At 43.8% G+C, this 16735-nt stretch overlaps 1 pseudogene; it reads left to right on the forward strand.

The window, feature by feature from the left end:
• Positions 1-226: 226 nt before the first annotated feature.
• The window catches only part of LOC123482672, a 25078-nt pseudogene continuing 8569 nt past the window's right edge, over positions 227-16735 (forward strand).

Here is a 16735-nt window from a genome sequence, read left to right on the forward strand (position 1 = left end):
ATTTTGTCCACTCCACCTTTGGTTTAGAATTGACTGAGAGAGTCCGATAATTTTATGGTTGATTATTTGAGAAGTGCAGGACATCAAAGTTACAACAACAATTATACAACAGTTGGCTAATACTTTACCTGTGTGAACAAGCATCAAGTTTTGGTTAAAAATTAATACGTCTAAGAAGTCCAGACAAGGTACGCGCACATGAAAACGCGCTCGCGCGGGAGATAGGGAGGAGTTTTTTTTGCCATAGCAGCGGGGCGTGATATCCTTCCGCGGGAGTCAAGCGCGGCCCTTTCCCTCCCGACAACACAGGATGAACAAGCAGCATTGCTGCTAAAACATTTTTTTTGAGGTTCCGCGTTTGGAAATAGCGCATATCCAGAGTAAACTCATCGGCTGGGGGATACCGGGCGTGTATGTTTTTCTCACCGGCTTTCATTGATTTATCCACGGTCCTGTTACATTGGCTGAACACTGAAGAAATATAATCCGGGTTGAGTTGTGCGCGGCAATCTAACTAGCTAGCGACTACTTCTGTGAAGAGTGGTTGGGACAGAATGGAGCTGATAACAATCCTCGAAAAAACTGTCTCTCCAGGTGATTATACAGCTCCAAATACTTCTCTTTAACATTTGCTATGTGAAGAGTTTAGGCCCAGTAACTTGACATATCTGTATTTGATAGCGATAACGGGCGAAAGTTAAATCTGAAAAAGGGAGGAGGGAAATGCCTTGCTAGCTAGGCTGCTAATGTTACGGCCTACTCACTCCGCGGATGCGGCTTCTGTGGTGAGCTCGCTAACATGCTAACTTTTAGCACGTTATCTAATAGTTCAGTCTGGGCGGCATTAACAGAGCTGCCAGTTCTCAAAATATATTATCCGTTGAAAAAGTTGTCACCCACATAGTTTGTCATTTTGATGTGATGTTTTTACTGGTTTGATACGTTTAGTTACCTATCAATTCACTTTGCTAGCTAGCCATTCATGTGCAACTAAGTCGGCCCTGCCTTGCTCGCCCGCTAACTTTAAAGATTACTAGCTAGGTACTGTAGTTAGCATGTGCATGATGTGGAAAAAATATATAATAAGCAGGGACTCGATCGTGTAAACATTAGCTAGTATACGCTAGTTAGTGAAGTAAACACTTGTGCATTGAACGTGGTGATGTATTTGGACAGCTAACTAACGTTAGCTAAAGAGTTTGAAACGAGTTGGTTAGCTCAATGGTTAACTTAATCGTTGGTATCTAGTAACTAGCCGCGAGTGAGCATCCCCCGGTAGCCAGTGTGTTGCAGAATGATATGGGTCATCTAGCTAACTAGCTACTGTAACGCTTAATAGATTGGCTATTTAATTTAGCTAGTTAACGAACTAATCTCTCATCGGGATATATACACCCACAATTTCCCAAGTAGATAATCGCCGTAGCAGTGAATGTGATCACTGGTGCGAACTGTACCAAGTGGCTAACGTTAGCTAGGTAATCGTGGTAGCCTACCTAGCTAATCGTTCTAGCTAGCTAGCTAGGCAAAGTAGGAATTGTAGATGCATGCTAACAGAACTTTGCTGCTTCATGTTGTAGCTAACTAGCAAGTGCACTAGCTATTCACATAAGTATAATGCTAACATTTTTCCCTCTCGCCCCCCTCAGATCGAAATGAACTGGAGGCGGCACAGAAGTTTCTGGAGCAGGCGGCAATTGAGAATTTGGTTTGTATAGCTACCACATTTATCGGTCAGACGGATAATTTATTCCGGTCACATTCAGGTCTGGCGCCAGAAACACAGGGCATGAACTCAATGAATTGCCGGCGTTTTCAACTGGGCCCTTCCTTCCTCCATCTCGACATTATAGCAGCAGCGTCACACGCCTCAGTCGCGAATGAATGGAGACCTAGCATTAACCCACGTTAGCTAGCTAGCACACCAGCTACACCCATGTCGGTATCCAGTGCCACGGCATGATCACTTGACACACTCAAATTTCGACAAATTCTCGTTTTGTGGTTATTTTCTTTTCTTATTCTGATTAATATCACCTGAGCAATATAACCCGGGCATAGAAAAACGAGTTCACTGATAGTGATAGATCACCAGCAGGCGGATTACCCTGTTTTGATATGGACACATGTGGCTAACATGTTGTAACCCTATAGCTGCATTTGATTCGGTATGATATTCATGATGTACCTAATAGTTAACCGGAAAGCTCCCCTGATATACTTTTAGTAGTGAGCAATAGCACTCGTCCCCCTCCCTGACAGATGGCGTTGCATTTTTTGGAATAGAAGGCAAAAGAGGGTGAACGCTAGCTGGCTAGAGAAGAGGAAGTTATGCGTGATCAAGGCATCTGTCATTGAGCTACATTTTTGCATAGCTATTTAGCTTTGAAATATGATTCCGCTTGTGTGTATGCACTCTGCCTTTTGAGAAAACATTTATGCTATGGTATTGTGTTTACTTTTTTGGGCAGTGGCAGATCCCCACAGAAAAGGCTAGCTTATGCAAGGTGTACAATACTCATTTGAACCGAAAGTGGCATGCTACTTACATCAGACACTTACCCTTTCTCCTGCTCACTCTATTGTACATTTTAGTCATTTAGCAGACGCTCTTATCCAGAGTGACTTACAGTTAGTGAGTGCATACATTTTTTATTTTCGTCATACTGGCCCCCCGTGGGAATCGAACCCACAACCCTGGCGCTGCAAGCGCCATGCTCTACCAACTGAGCTACACGGGACCTATGTATGTCCATATGTTACATACAAGTTAGATATGTTGTATATTCTGTAGGGTACTCAAGCTACACATGTATTATGTAATCTCCCGCTTCTTTGGCCACACATCTATATGTAGCTTTTTTCAAGTAAAATTATTATTTTAAAACATTTGTCATTTATCCAGAGCGACTTACAGGAGCAGTTAGGGTTACGTGCCTTGCTCAAGGGCACACTGCCATACCTAGTCGGCTCGGGGATTCAAACCAGCAACCTTTCGGTTACTGGCCCAACACTCTTAACCGCTAGGCACCTCACAAAGGTACCAAATATCTATGGCTCTGTTTGCTGGGCTGTGCTGCTCTGTTAATGTTAGTCACATAATTAGCTAGTCAGATCAAAAACTATTAAGGGAGTCATGATACAAGTGTTCGCTAAAATGTCCTTCTTTTGTGCTGCCCCTCCACTGTCCTTCATTATCATTGTCGACCACATTATGATGAAATCCAATCTGTATTTTAACCCATCAGCTAAAGGGACATATATTTCCTCTCTAAGTATTTGAATATACTTTTTTAATCTCCAGAAAGCATAGATAGTGACACCAAGCTAGACACCTCATAGGCCCCACTAATGGGATGACCTGGAATAGGGGTCACAGATGAGATCTTATAGCTAAAATTGGTCACAAAGCAGAGTATACAGGCCTTCGGAAAGTATTCAGACCCATTGACTTTTCACATTTTGTTACGTTACAGCTTTAATCTAAAATTGATTAAATTGTTTTTTTCCCTCGTCAATCTAACCACAATACCTTCATAATGACAAGCAAAACAGGATTTTTGAATTTTTTTGAAAATTTATAAATAAAACAGCTCTGGAAATATCAGCATTTACATAAGCATTTAGACCCCTTTACTCAGTACTTTGTTGAAGCTCCTTTGGCAGCGATTACTGCATTGACTTCTTGAGAAGTATGATGCTACAAGCTTGGCACACCTGTATTTGGGGAGTTTCTCCCATTCTTCTCTGCAGATCCTCTCAAGCTCGGTCAGGTTGGATGGGGAGCGTCGCTGCACAGCTATTTTCAGGTCTCTCCAGAGATGTTCAATCGGGCTCAAGTCTGGGCTTTGACTGGGCCACTCAAGGACATTCAGAGACTTGTCCCGAAGCCACTCCTACATTGTCTTGGCTGTGTGCTTAGGGTCGTTGTCCTGTTGGAAGGTGGACATTTCCCCATTCTGAGGTCTTGAGCACTCTGGAGCAGGTTTTCATCAAGGATCTCTTGACTAGTCTCCCTGTCCCTGCCGCTGAAAAACATTCCCACAGCATGATGCTGCCACCACCATGCTTCACCGTAGAGATGGTGCCAGGTTTCCCAGACCGATGCTTGGCATTCAGACCAAACAGTTCAAGCTTGGTCTCATCAGACCAGAGAATCTTATTTACATTTTAGTCATTTAGCAGACGCAATTAGGGGTTAAGTGCCTTGCTCAAGGGCACAGACAGATTTTTTCACCTAGTCGGCTCGGGGATTAGAACCAGCGACCTTTCGGTTACTGGCACAATGTCCCTTAACCACCTAAGCTACCTGCCGCCCCATTGTTTCTCAAGGTCAGAGTCCTTTCGGTGCTTTTTGGCAAACTCCAAGCGGGCTGTCATGTGCCTTTTACTGAAGAGTGGCTTCCGTCTGGCCACTCTACCATAAAGGCCTGATTGGTGGAGTGCTTCAGAGATGGTTGTCCTTCTGGAAGGTTCTCCCATCTCCACAGATGAACTCTGGAGCTCTGTCAAAGTGACCATCGGGTTCTTGGTCACCTCCCTGACCAAGGCCCTTCTCCCCCGATTGCTCAGTTTGGCCTGGCGGCCAGCTCTAGGGAAGAGTCTTGGTGGTTCCAAACTTCTTCCATTTATGAATGATGGAGGGCACTGTTTTCTTGTGGACCTTCAATGCTGCAGACATATTTTGGTACCCTTCCCCAGATCTGTGCCTCGACTCAATCTTGTCTCGGAGCTCTATGGACAATTCCTTCGACCTTAGTGCATGTCAGAGCAAAAACCAAGCCATGTCAACTGTGGGACCTTATATAGACAGGTGTGTGCCTTTCCAAATCATGTCCAATCAATTGAATTTACTGCACAGGTGGACTCCCAATCAAGTTGTAGAAACATCTCAAGAATGATCAATGCGAAACAGGATGCACCTGAGCTCAATTTTGAGTCTCATAGCAAAGGGTCTGAATACTTATGTAAATAAGGTATTTCTGTTATTTATTTTTTATTTGCAAAAATGTCTAAACCTGTTTTCACTTTGTCATTATGGGGGTATTGTGTGTAGATTGCTGAGGATTTGATTAATTCATTTTAGGAATAAGGCTGTAATGTAACGGCAAATCCGAGTGGCGCAGCGGTCGCTACAGACCCTGGTTCGATTCCAGGCTGTGATTGGGATGCCCACAGGGCAGCGCAGTTGGCAGCGTCGTCCGGGTAGGCGTCATTGTAAAGTAAGAATTTGTTCTTAACTGACTTGCCTAGTTAAATAAAGGTTAAATAAAAAAATAACAACATTTGGGAAAAAGTCTGAATACTTTCCAAGGCACTGTATATGTAAGACCTAAACAAGTTATTTTAGCAGTTTGTTGATCTGACTTAAAAACAAACCACATATGGCTCAAACGAGATTTGTGGAGCCCACTGCTGCCACTCACTGACTGCAGCATGAACGGAATTTAGTGTCTAAATTGTTTTGCTATTGCATCTAAACCTGCTCGTCATGTCTGTTGATTGATAACCAGCCTCTAAATCCTTCAGTTGCTGAATGTACGTTTGAACACTGTTCAGAATGATCATGGGTGAAATCTAACTCATGCTGTGGACTGAAAGACTAAACCACTACTATCTTATGGTCCGATTGTAAAATACATTTTAAAAAACTCTCCACCCACTCTCCCTGTCTTTCTCCAGCCCGCTTCCCCTGGTTGAGCTCTCCAAGGTGCTCGCCAACCCTGGCAACACCCAGGTGGCTCGCGTGGCCGCAGGGCTGCAGGTGAAGAACTCGCCACCTCCGAAGGACCGGACGTGAAGACACACGCTACCAGCAGAGATGGCTGGCCATCGATGCCAACGCCCGGCGGGAGATCAAGAACTTTGTAAGGAGGAAACTCCTCTTCCCACCTCTTAGTGCAGATGGGATTTATACTTTCTACCTTTAGTAGGCTTTATATGGTCTCCCGGCTCCCCACCTCCCCCTCGGGTTGAAGTATATTAAAGCCTCTAAGGTGTTTGTTAAGTGGGTTACACAGTGACAAATCATTTCATTCAAATATCCCCTGGGGGGAAAAGAGGATCCAGGTGCTGAAGTTGATTACCCCCTCAAGAAACCTAACCAGCCAAACTGACCTATTGACTTAAGCCCCTTGGCTCCTATAAAACGGAAGTCCTCCCATCTCATTCGGTCCACCCAGCCAAATGCACCAGCAGTTGATTCACCTCTGACTCCACCCCCTCCCCTTCCTTTCCCCTCCAGGTTCTGCAGACCTGGGCAACGGAGACGTACGGCCCAGCTCGGCCTCCCAGTGCGTGGGCTGGCATCGCCTGCGCAGAGATCCCCGTCACCCAGTGGCCCGAGCTCATTCCCCAGCTGGTGGCTAACGTGACGGACCCCAGCAGCACCGAGCACATGAAGGAATCCACCTGGGAGGCCATCGGATACATCTGCCAGGATATCGTGGAGTGCCCCCACATTAATAACAACACTTGCGCACATGAGAAAGTGGTTCTAACCTCAACCCGTCCCCCAAAAAAATCAAACTGCTGTAATATGAAACTTGTGACATTGTTTCCTCGATTACAATCGCACCAAGACAAGATTCCAAAATCGAGGTTAGACTTAATTGGTGTCGTTGTTTTCCGTTGCATGTTTCACTGCAGAGCAGACGTAACTTCCATGAATAACTGTCTTCTCTCACTCCCCTGTACTGTAGGACCCTGAGCAGCTGCAGGACAACGCCAACCAGATCCTGACGGCCATCATCCAGGGCATGAGGAAGGAAGAGCCCAGCAACAACGTCCAAGCTGGCCGTCACTGTGGCAAGCTTGCTCAACTCACTGGAGTTCACCAAAGCTAACTTCGACAAAGAGGTGTGTTTGTGTCTCCTGCTCTTGTCGGTCCCACTATATTAGTGTTTAAGTTCCTCCCTTTGTCGCATGCTGTGACCCCAAAAATGGAATGATGAAATGGACAAATCTGAGCCTGTTTATAGACTTAACTGTCTGGTCAGTGTGAGAAATCATGCACCACGTGAACATGTGATGGGATAACCCCACCACAATATCTGAGACCTTCTACAAATGCTTTCCACCACAAGGCTGGGTTTTGAATGCTTTGTTTAGGGCCTGTCGACAGTGAATCGGTTTTGTGTTTTCCAGACGGAGAGACACTTTTATAATGGTACTGTCTGCAGGCCACACAGTGCTTGTTTCAGAACAGAGTGAGTATCATGAGTTTCTCTTTTCTATTTAATCATTTTTTTGGCACATTTATTCCATGCTTTCAGCCAATAATCATATTCTTAACCAATGTGGGTGAAATGCAATGTCGGTCTCCCACAGGTCAATGGAAAATCTGCCTTACAGAACTTGGTGAAGATAATGTCTGTATTATCAGTACACATGGAACGATACATGGGCCCGAGCACTGTTTGCGGTAAGCACCCATTGGCATGCAGCTTAGCATTAACGTGGTCTTGCTCTAACTGTAGTCCTCAACTTATGTGCTGAAAGGCATTATTCTGACAGGTTTTTAGATGTGCTTCTTCTTTCTGAAATAGCAACGTGAAGGAGAACAACCGAAAAAGGTCTTGATGTACCATATCAGTTACTGATATTGTAGGGGTTGCTTGTTGACCACCTGTCTGGTCTGTGATGAGAAATCATGCACCACGCTGAAAAGCCTGATGTATAACTCCTACCACAATATCTGAGACCTGCAATTTTAAGACTCGAACGCCAGTGTTCCCGTAGGACAAGGGACACTCCTTTAAAATGAACATCCTGACCCCCTCCCTTTGGCCTCTGCCCTCTCCCTCCCCTACCCCAAACAGATGCACAGCCATGAAAAGTGATATTGATGAAGTTGCCTTACAAGGATCGAGTTCTGGTCGAACGTGGTGTGACGAAGAGATGGATTTGGCCATCGAGTCGACTGAGGTGAGCCCCCCGACTGTAAATGACACGTTTTTATATTATAACACCAGAAAGGGACCCAGTGATCCATGTTGCTGAGTGATGATATAGCTCACCTGTCCTAGTCTGTGATGAGAAATCATGCACCACGCTGAACGTCTGATGGATAACCCCTACCACAATATCTGGAGACCTGCACGTACCTTTGTGTTATTTTGTAAACACTCCATTATTTAGCCATTAAACTGACACCCTTACCTTGAGGGGTGTTTATTTTAAAAGCACACTGCATACAATGAAGAGTTGCACAACAGCAAAAATGGGTAAATATTCCTGTAAATTTGGCACATCTTTCCCCAGGCATCGGAGCAGGGCCGGCTCAGAGCACCAGCAAGTTCTACGCCAAAGGAGCCTTGCAATACCTGGTGCTCATCCTCACCCAGACACTCACCAAGCAGGTACGCAGAGAAGAGCCCGTGGCAGACATTATACACCGCATCTCTTCATTACACATTAGGGCACAGCTTGATACACCCACATAATTTAATGAAGCCTCTGTGAACACCACACACCATTCTGTCTACAGTTTCTTTGTGTTTACACAAGGCAAGATTCCTTGTCAGCTCACATCCCAGCCTAGCTAACACAGTCACACAATTCTAAGTGAAACCATGTTAATGGGTTGGCAGAGGGAGAAATTGACCAAACAGGTTTAGATGAATGTGGAGTGTTGAAACCTTAACCGGACAGAGTAAGCCAAGTGAAGGGAGGGAAAGCAACCCCAGCCAGTTAGTCTTGGAGAACAGGGCAGCGGTGGTGACTGTACCTGACACTAAAACATCCGTCATAATACCTCCTATAACCTAGAACGATCCTGTAGAGCGAGAGACAGAAACTGATTCATATGATATGGGGGGAATAACCTAGTGGTGCATTAAAGTCTGTACAACACCACAGTCCTCAATCTTTAGAGAACATTAAGATTCTGGCTCCTAGAAAACTGTTTGGTTGTGATGAGAAATCATGCACCACGCTGAACATGTGATGGATAACCCCAGCCACAATATCTGAGACTCCACAGACATGTAACAAGTATGGTTGGGTTTCACCCATTCAGACACCTCACTATTTTGTGTCTAATACCACAGATACGAAAAATAGTTGATAGTCCCCTCTAGGAAGACGGGATGCTACCACACATTATATAATTAGTACAAGTGTACCAAGTGAAGTCTAGCAGGAGGGTGAGGGTATCTGTACTGGCATCCCAGTCTATGTATTAGGTTTAAAGAGACACTGTCTAGCTGAATTTGTGTGTCTCTTTGTATGTTGGTGTCTGTTGTTTTGTGTTTGTCTTTTTGTACACAATGTCCGGAAATTTAGGTGGCGAGGGAAAATGATCCCCTGCTGATTTTGTAAGTTTGCCCACAGACAAAGAAATGATCAGTCTATAATTTGTAATGGTAGGTTTATTTGAACAGTGAGAGACAGAATAACAAACAATCAGAAGAACGCATGTCAAAAATGTTATGAATTGATTTGCATTTTAATGAGGGAAAAATATTTGACCTCTGCAAAAACATGACTTGGTGGCAAAAACCCTTTTGGAATCACAGAGGTAGACGTTTTTGTAGTACTACAGGTTTGCACACATCTCAGGAGGGATTTTGTCCCAACCCTTGCAGAATTTCTCTCTAAGTCATTAAGGTTTCGAGGCTGACGACCGAACTCTCAGCCCTCCACAGAATTTCTATGGGATTAAGGTTGGAGGATTGGCTAGGCCACTGAAATCTTAATGTGTTCTTCTTGAGCCACTCCTTTGTTGGCCTTGGCCGTGTGTTTGGGTATTGTATGCTGGAATAACCATCCACGACTCCATTTTCAATGCCCTGGCTGAGGGAAGGAGGTTTCAACCAAGATTTGATGGTACATGAACCCGCCCATCGTCCCTTTGATGCGTGGGAAGTTGTCCTGTCCCCTTGTAGCAGAAAATACCAAAACATAATGTTTCACCTCCATGTTTGAGTGATGGTGTTTTGGGGTCATAGGCAGCATTCCTCCTCTTCCAAACACAGCGAGTTGAGTTGATGCCAAAGTAGCTCGAAATTTGGTCTCATCTGACCACAACACTTTCACCCAGTTCTCCTCTGAATCATTCAGATGTTCATTGGCAAACTTCAGATGGGCATGTATATGTTTTTTCGTGACAGGGGGACTCATGTACTGCAGGATTTCAGTCCTTCACGGCGTAGTGTGTTATGTTTTTTGGTGACTATGGTCCAGCTGCCTTGAGATCATTGACAAGATCCTCCCGTGTAGTTCTGGGCTGATTCTCACCGCTCTCATGATCATTGCAACCCTGGCCAAGGTGAGATCTTGCATGGAGCCCCAGGCCGAGGAGATTGAGAGTTATTTTGTGTTTTCATTTGCGAATAATCGCACTAACTGTTGTCACCTTCTCACCAAGCTGTTTACGGCGGTTTGTAGCCCATTCCCAGCCTCCTAGGTTAAATCTTGTCCCTGACATCCTTGGAGAGATTCTTGGTTTGGCCATGGTGAGAGTTTGGAATTGATTGATTTTGAGCTTAGACAGGTGTTTATACAGTAACAAGCTGAGATTAGAGCACTCCCTTTAAGAGTGTGCTCCTAATCTCAGCCTCGTTACCTGTATAAAAGACACCTGGGAGCCAGAAATCTTCTGATTGAGAGGGGGTGGCCAATCACTTTCATTAAAATGCAAATCAATTTATAAACCTTGACACGCTTTTCTTGGATTTGTTGTTAGTTCTGTCTCACTGTTCAAATAAACCTACATTAAAATTATAGACTGATCATTTTTTGTAGTGGGCAATGTAAATAGTAGGTATAAATATTTTTTCCCTCACTGTACATGTTCATGTAAATGTATGCCAATTAGGCCTCTGTGTACAACCAGGTATTTCCCAATACTTATGTAAATGCATGTCTTACCTCTCACTTGTCCTCTGCAAGTCAGTATAGATTCCTTTTTACACTTTTCCTTCCCTCTGTACCTCTGTCATGTGACATGGTTATCATTCAATGTCATAACGCTTCATGTGAATAGTCTCTCCTCTCCTTCACCCTCTTCCCCCTCAGGACGAGAATGACGACGATGACGACTGGAACCCGTGTAAGGCGGCGGGCGTGTGCCTGATGCTGTTGGCCACGTGGCTGCGAGGACGACGCCGAAGCCCACGTGCTGCCCTTCATCAAGTGAGCACATTAAACACCCGACTGGAGCTTACCGCGACGCCTCAGTCATGGCCTTGGCTCATCCTGGAGGCCCTTAGCTCAACCAGGCTCAAACCTCTCGTATCCAGGTAACGAACTACACCATGCGGGTAGAATATAGATGCATGGCGGATATGAAGACGTATCTACAAACGGAACACCACCATATTGGCGATTCAACCATGCTGCCATAAGCTAACATATCAGATAGAAGAGGAGACTTGACTATCTGTTAAAATTATCTTGGTATCTTAAAACAGAGTAGTGATGGGAAGTTGTTTTACTGACTCCGATCTTCTGGGACGCTCAGTCAAAACAACGAACTGCTCGACTCCGCTCATTCGAGTCAGTCATGCCCATGAGCACGCTGGGACCCACTAGGCAAACGATGAACTGAAAACTCTGAGTCATGATTCTAATAAGCCCTTGTTCACGTTGTTACCATAGGGTTTTATTGAGCTGTTAAACTGTGCTTTAAACAATGTACATTTGTTGATAAGATTATTTCTTGATACATTTTAAATGAGGGCGCATCGGACTAGTTTGTGAACTACTTCTTATTGAGTTAATGTTGTGTGAGGGGATGAGAATGTGCTCGGGAACTGCAGACCCCCAAAACTGTAACAATTATAGTTTGTTGAGCAGAGGCTGTGTATGTTTTGGTTCTACAAAGCTGTGTCATCAAGTAACATCCAATTATCAATTAATTGCATTCATTCTTGCACCATGGGACAATTATCAGTTATAAACATAAATTTTTCTTTCTCTATGCTCATGATCTATTTCTCTGCGCGCATATGACAGAGACAGTTGGTGGTGGGCGAACATCTCTGGAGGCGCTGAGCGGAGGAGCGGTATTAACCCTGCTGTAGGTAGGGACTCATTACGACTAGTACCAGCAGGTCAAACGAAAAGACAAATGAACCAGACACTCAGAAAAAAACGAGTAGTAAATGTTAAAAGAACAAATCGCTCGTGAAATGACATATCAAGGCATAGCCCAACCAGCCTGGGAACCTGTCATTCAGGTAACTACACCTACTACGCAGTATAATGATACCTACTTACTGATACTACCGATTTCACCAACTGGTTTCACAGCAGGATAGACTAACATGGATACTAACATGGTGTGGTGTGCAAGGAAGAGAATTGTTTGTGGCCACGAGAAATGTATCATACAAAGGTCTTTGTCTAGGCCGCAAGCATTTCTCACTTTTCCTTGTGCTGCATGCCCATCAGATAACGCATTGTCTTCTTTCTGTGTGCTCTAAAACGCCTATGGTTAATAATGAAACTATCTGCAAGTTGGGTATTAGTCACATTCAATTAATCTTTAGATGAACCACAAAATAAAATTCTGTTGTTGCTAGGTAATCTGGTGTTTAAGACATGTTCATTCACAAGTAGGCTGGACTGGACCCATACACATTATTGTATGAAAGAACATGGTGGTTCAGCTGATACCGCCTAAGGTGTTCTTTCATGACTATGGAAAGGGAATGGCTCCCATTTAGTGCACTACTTTTACAGGGCACATAAGTACGCGCCATGTAGGGAATAGGGTGCCATTTGGGACACCAACTATGCCCCAATCCTTGACCCCAAGCCTTGTTGCTGGACTGATAACTGGGAAGGCGGTGCTTGTCTCAGGAGTGTGCGGTGATAAGCTTTGTGCAAGTGTCATAATCAGAGCTAAAACCTGTTATTACTAGGCACCAAATTCAAGAAAACTGACTGAAACATGGAGGGACTACTTGATGTTGTCCAATAAAATAATCTTGTTTCTGCTTTCCATTGTAAAAACGGAAATATTTGAATCTAAGGCAAAAAAGTATTAAAAACATTGTATCTGGTTGTGATGAAAAATCTTGTATCAAGACCCTGAACCCTGATGTTTAATAGATTATTGAGACATTTATCTGAGATTTATCATTGGACACTGTGTTAAACAAACCTCCAAACGAAGCTTCAATGCCATACAACAATCCTTCAGTAGCTTTCAACTGCTCATAAACACTAGTAAAACTAAATGCATGCGTTTCAATCGAACTAGCACCCCCACCCGCGACTAGAATCACCACTTCGACGGGTTGACCTAATTGTAATAACTACAAATATCTAGTGTTGGTTAGACTGTAAACTCAACTTCAGACTCACATAAAGAATCTCCAATCCAAAGTTAACCCAGAATCGGATACCTATTTTGAAACAAAGCCTCCTTCACTCATGCTGCCAAACATGCCCTCGTAAAACGACTATCCTACGATCCTTGACTTCTCGCGCGATGTCATTTACAAAATAGCCTCCAACACTCTACTCAGCAAATTGGATGTAGTTATCACAGTAAATCCTGCTTTGTCTCCAAAGTTCTACACACACTACCCACCACTGTGACCTGTACGCTCTTGTTGGGCTGGTCCTCACCACATGTTCGTCGGTCAAACCCACTGGCTCCAGGCCATCTATAAATCACTGCTAGGCAAATCCTCATCTTATCTTAGGTCATTGGTACCATAGCAGCACCCACCCGTAGTCTGCGCCTCCAGCAGGTATCTCACTGGTATTTCCTGTGCCAACACCTCCTTTGGCCGCCATTCCTTCCAGTTCTCTGCTGCCAATGACTGGAACGAATTGTAAAATCTCTGGAGACTCTTATCTCACAATAACAAAAGCATCAGTTGTCAGAGCACTATACTGCACCTGTACACAGCCCATCTGAAATTAGCCCACCCAACTACCTCATCCCTATATTGTTATTTATTTTGCTCTTTTTGCACCCCAGTATCTCTATTTGCACATAATCTCAAGTACATCTAGCATTCCAGTGTTAATACTATTGTAATTATTCTGCACTATAGCCTATTTATTGCCTTTTACCTCCACAACTTGCCACATTTGCACACACTGTATATATATTTTCTGTTGTATTGATTTATGGTTTTTTTACCATATGTAACTCTGTGTTGTTTTTATTGCACTACTTTGTTTTTATCTGGGCTAGGTCGCAGTTGTAAATGAGAACCGTTCTCAACTGGCTTACCTGGTTAAATAGTTAATGAATAAAAATTAAAAATAAAAGACCTGCACAGACGAAGTTTAGTAAGGCTGGATTTAGACATACCGTAATAGAGAATAAAAAATCCATAGTTACATATCGAATAGATAACCGGTTGGCATCGCAATATTATTTTTGTGCTAGTTGATTGTACTGTACCCAAAACTCAGCAATTTTTCCTTCATAGTTTGTTCTTCTTTTGAAATAGAGTAATTTGTTGTAGCACTTTTATTTCCATGACTGATCAACTCATTTTCACATGACTCTCTTGTCCCTCTGCAGCAGATATATGGTAAAATAATGTACGAGAATTTGTTATTAATGGTTGAAGTAACTATTCAAATCTTTGAATAATTCCTGAGGTTGTAAATCTCTGGTCAATAATGAATTAACAAAGACTCCCGTTCTGCAGCAATGGTTAGTATGTTTATTCAGAGAGCACTCTGTCCCAAAAATTTGGCACCAAATCGGTTTTATAACATACGAGGAAAATCCCCACCCCCGCTTTAGGCGGGCTGTATTTTCCACTGTACATTATCTTGTAAGCTCACACCTGGGTTTAGCTCATGTGGGTTTCCTCTGCTCTCCTGACATCAGGTGCACATACATATAAACACACCCATGTTCTTATCATAGCCTACTCCCTTGCCTGTGCAGGCTGCATTTTTTCCCTCTCTCTTCTCATACATAGTTATCGCTGTTCTCACAATATTCTGCAAGCCTCTCACTCCCTTTCCCTGTGGGGGGAATCTGTTTTTGAAACCGTGTCCTGTTAAACGTTCCACTTCTGCTTGCATAATTACAAGACCCAAATACTTGTTGCTGGGCAAATATGCATCTTATATTAATACATTTGAAAAAACCATGCCCTCTCGCTACACCTGAATACTGCGGCATATATTAACAGTACCTATCTTTCTCCCTCTTGAATGCTGGTTAACAGTACTTAATAATTAATATCAATAATTTATTACATGTCTATAGTGCTTTTCTATAGAATATTAAGCTCTTAAATGGGGAGACTTCATGTATCTCCCACCCCCCTCTGCTAATTGACACTACTGTGGTTAGTGACATTCGGTGTTTCTCCCTCTGCGATGCCCACGCTGATTGAGTGATGAAGGACCCCAGTGTGGTGTGAGGGACACTGGCTTGGACGGTGGGTGGATCTGTGAGTTGCTGCCGGAGGCGGCCATCAAACGAAGTGTACCTGGGCCCTCTGGCGCAGTGCCTCATCGAGGGCCTGGGGGGCTGAGCCACGCTGGCCGCATCCAACGCCTGCTGGGTGAGACAGGGAGCCGCGGTATTTAAATCCCAATTCAAAAAGACGTGATACAATGCATTTAAAATCATTGAGGATAACTACAAAAGTTTACAGCTATTTGGGTCCTCTTGTAGGCCTCCACCACATAAGTAGCAGTAGGACTTCATTAATCCCACAGAGATCAGTGCTTTATCACCACAAGTACTTCGCTATAGACTGCACCGTACAAAGACACTTCCGCGCAATTAGCAACAATTTATGCCTTAGATCTCAGTCCTCTGCACTCGAGTGGAATATGTTGTATCAAAGTATCTGTAGTTGAGAGAACAACGTCTGGTCTGTGATGAGAAATCATGCACCACGCTGAACATGTGATGGATAACCCCTACCACAATATCTGAGACCAGCTAAAACATGAGATAGATCATTCAGTGTTTCATATGAATGCCCTCATGATAACATCCCCCCTCAGGCCTCTCTCCAGGGCAGAAGCTGCGCACGCACAGAGATGCAGCGGAGGACCAGAGGAGCCTGCTACATACTGCCTCTCCTCTCTTCCTTCGAGCTCATTGTCAGAAACTCCTAGAAACCACAGACAGGTAAGCAGATCTCCAGAAACCACAGACTTTGGCAGAAACTCCTAGAAACTACAGACAGGTGTAATTTCAGAGACCACAGACTTTTGCAGAAACTCCTAGAAACCACAGATTTGGTAGGCAGGGACTGTCTAGAAAGTCCTAGAAACACAACCACAGACAGGCATTTGGACAGGGGGAGAACGGCACTCGTTGTCCAGGACTGTAGAGGTTTGAAACACCTTTCAACTTGGCTCTCAAACAAACTAGACATTTGTCTGGAGGAGTTCTTGAAAGTTATTAGAGAGTTTTTTGGGAAAGTTAGCTAGAGACTAACTCTCTCGGTCTGTGATGAGAAATCATGCACCACGCTGAACATGTGATGGACAACCCCTACACTGAGACCTAGCTATTAAAAACATTGGAGATTTCCTCAGGAAATCCGTTGCCTTAGCTGTACATACCCTTTTTGAGAACTGAGGTTGTCAGTCTCAAGGCTGCCCTAGATCTTGTTTATGTATTTGAACGCACCACATTTTTTGCTAAGAATATCACACATTTCTATATAATATAAAATGCTAACAAATATTAATAATAAAATGTTTTCCTGATGCGCAGTAATGATGTAATAAATAAAACGCTTCTTCCTCTGTGTCCAACAGGCTCGACGTACCAGAACAACCT

The sequence above is a fragment of the Coregonus clupeaformis genome, chromosome 35 (assembly GCF_020615455.1).
Source record: "Coregonus clupeaformis isolate EN_2021a chromosome 35, ASM2061545v1, whole genome shotgun sequence".
In the NCBI taxonomy this organism is placed as follows: domain Eukaryota; kingdom Metazoa; phylum Chordata; class Actinopteri; order Salmoniformes; family Salmonidae; genus Coregonus; species Coregonus clupeaformis.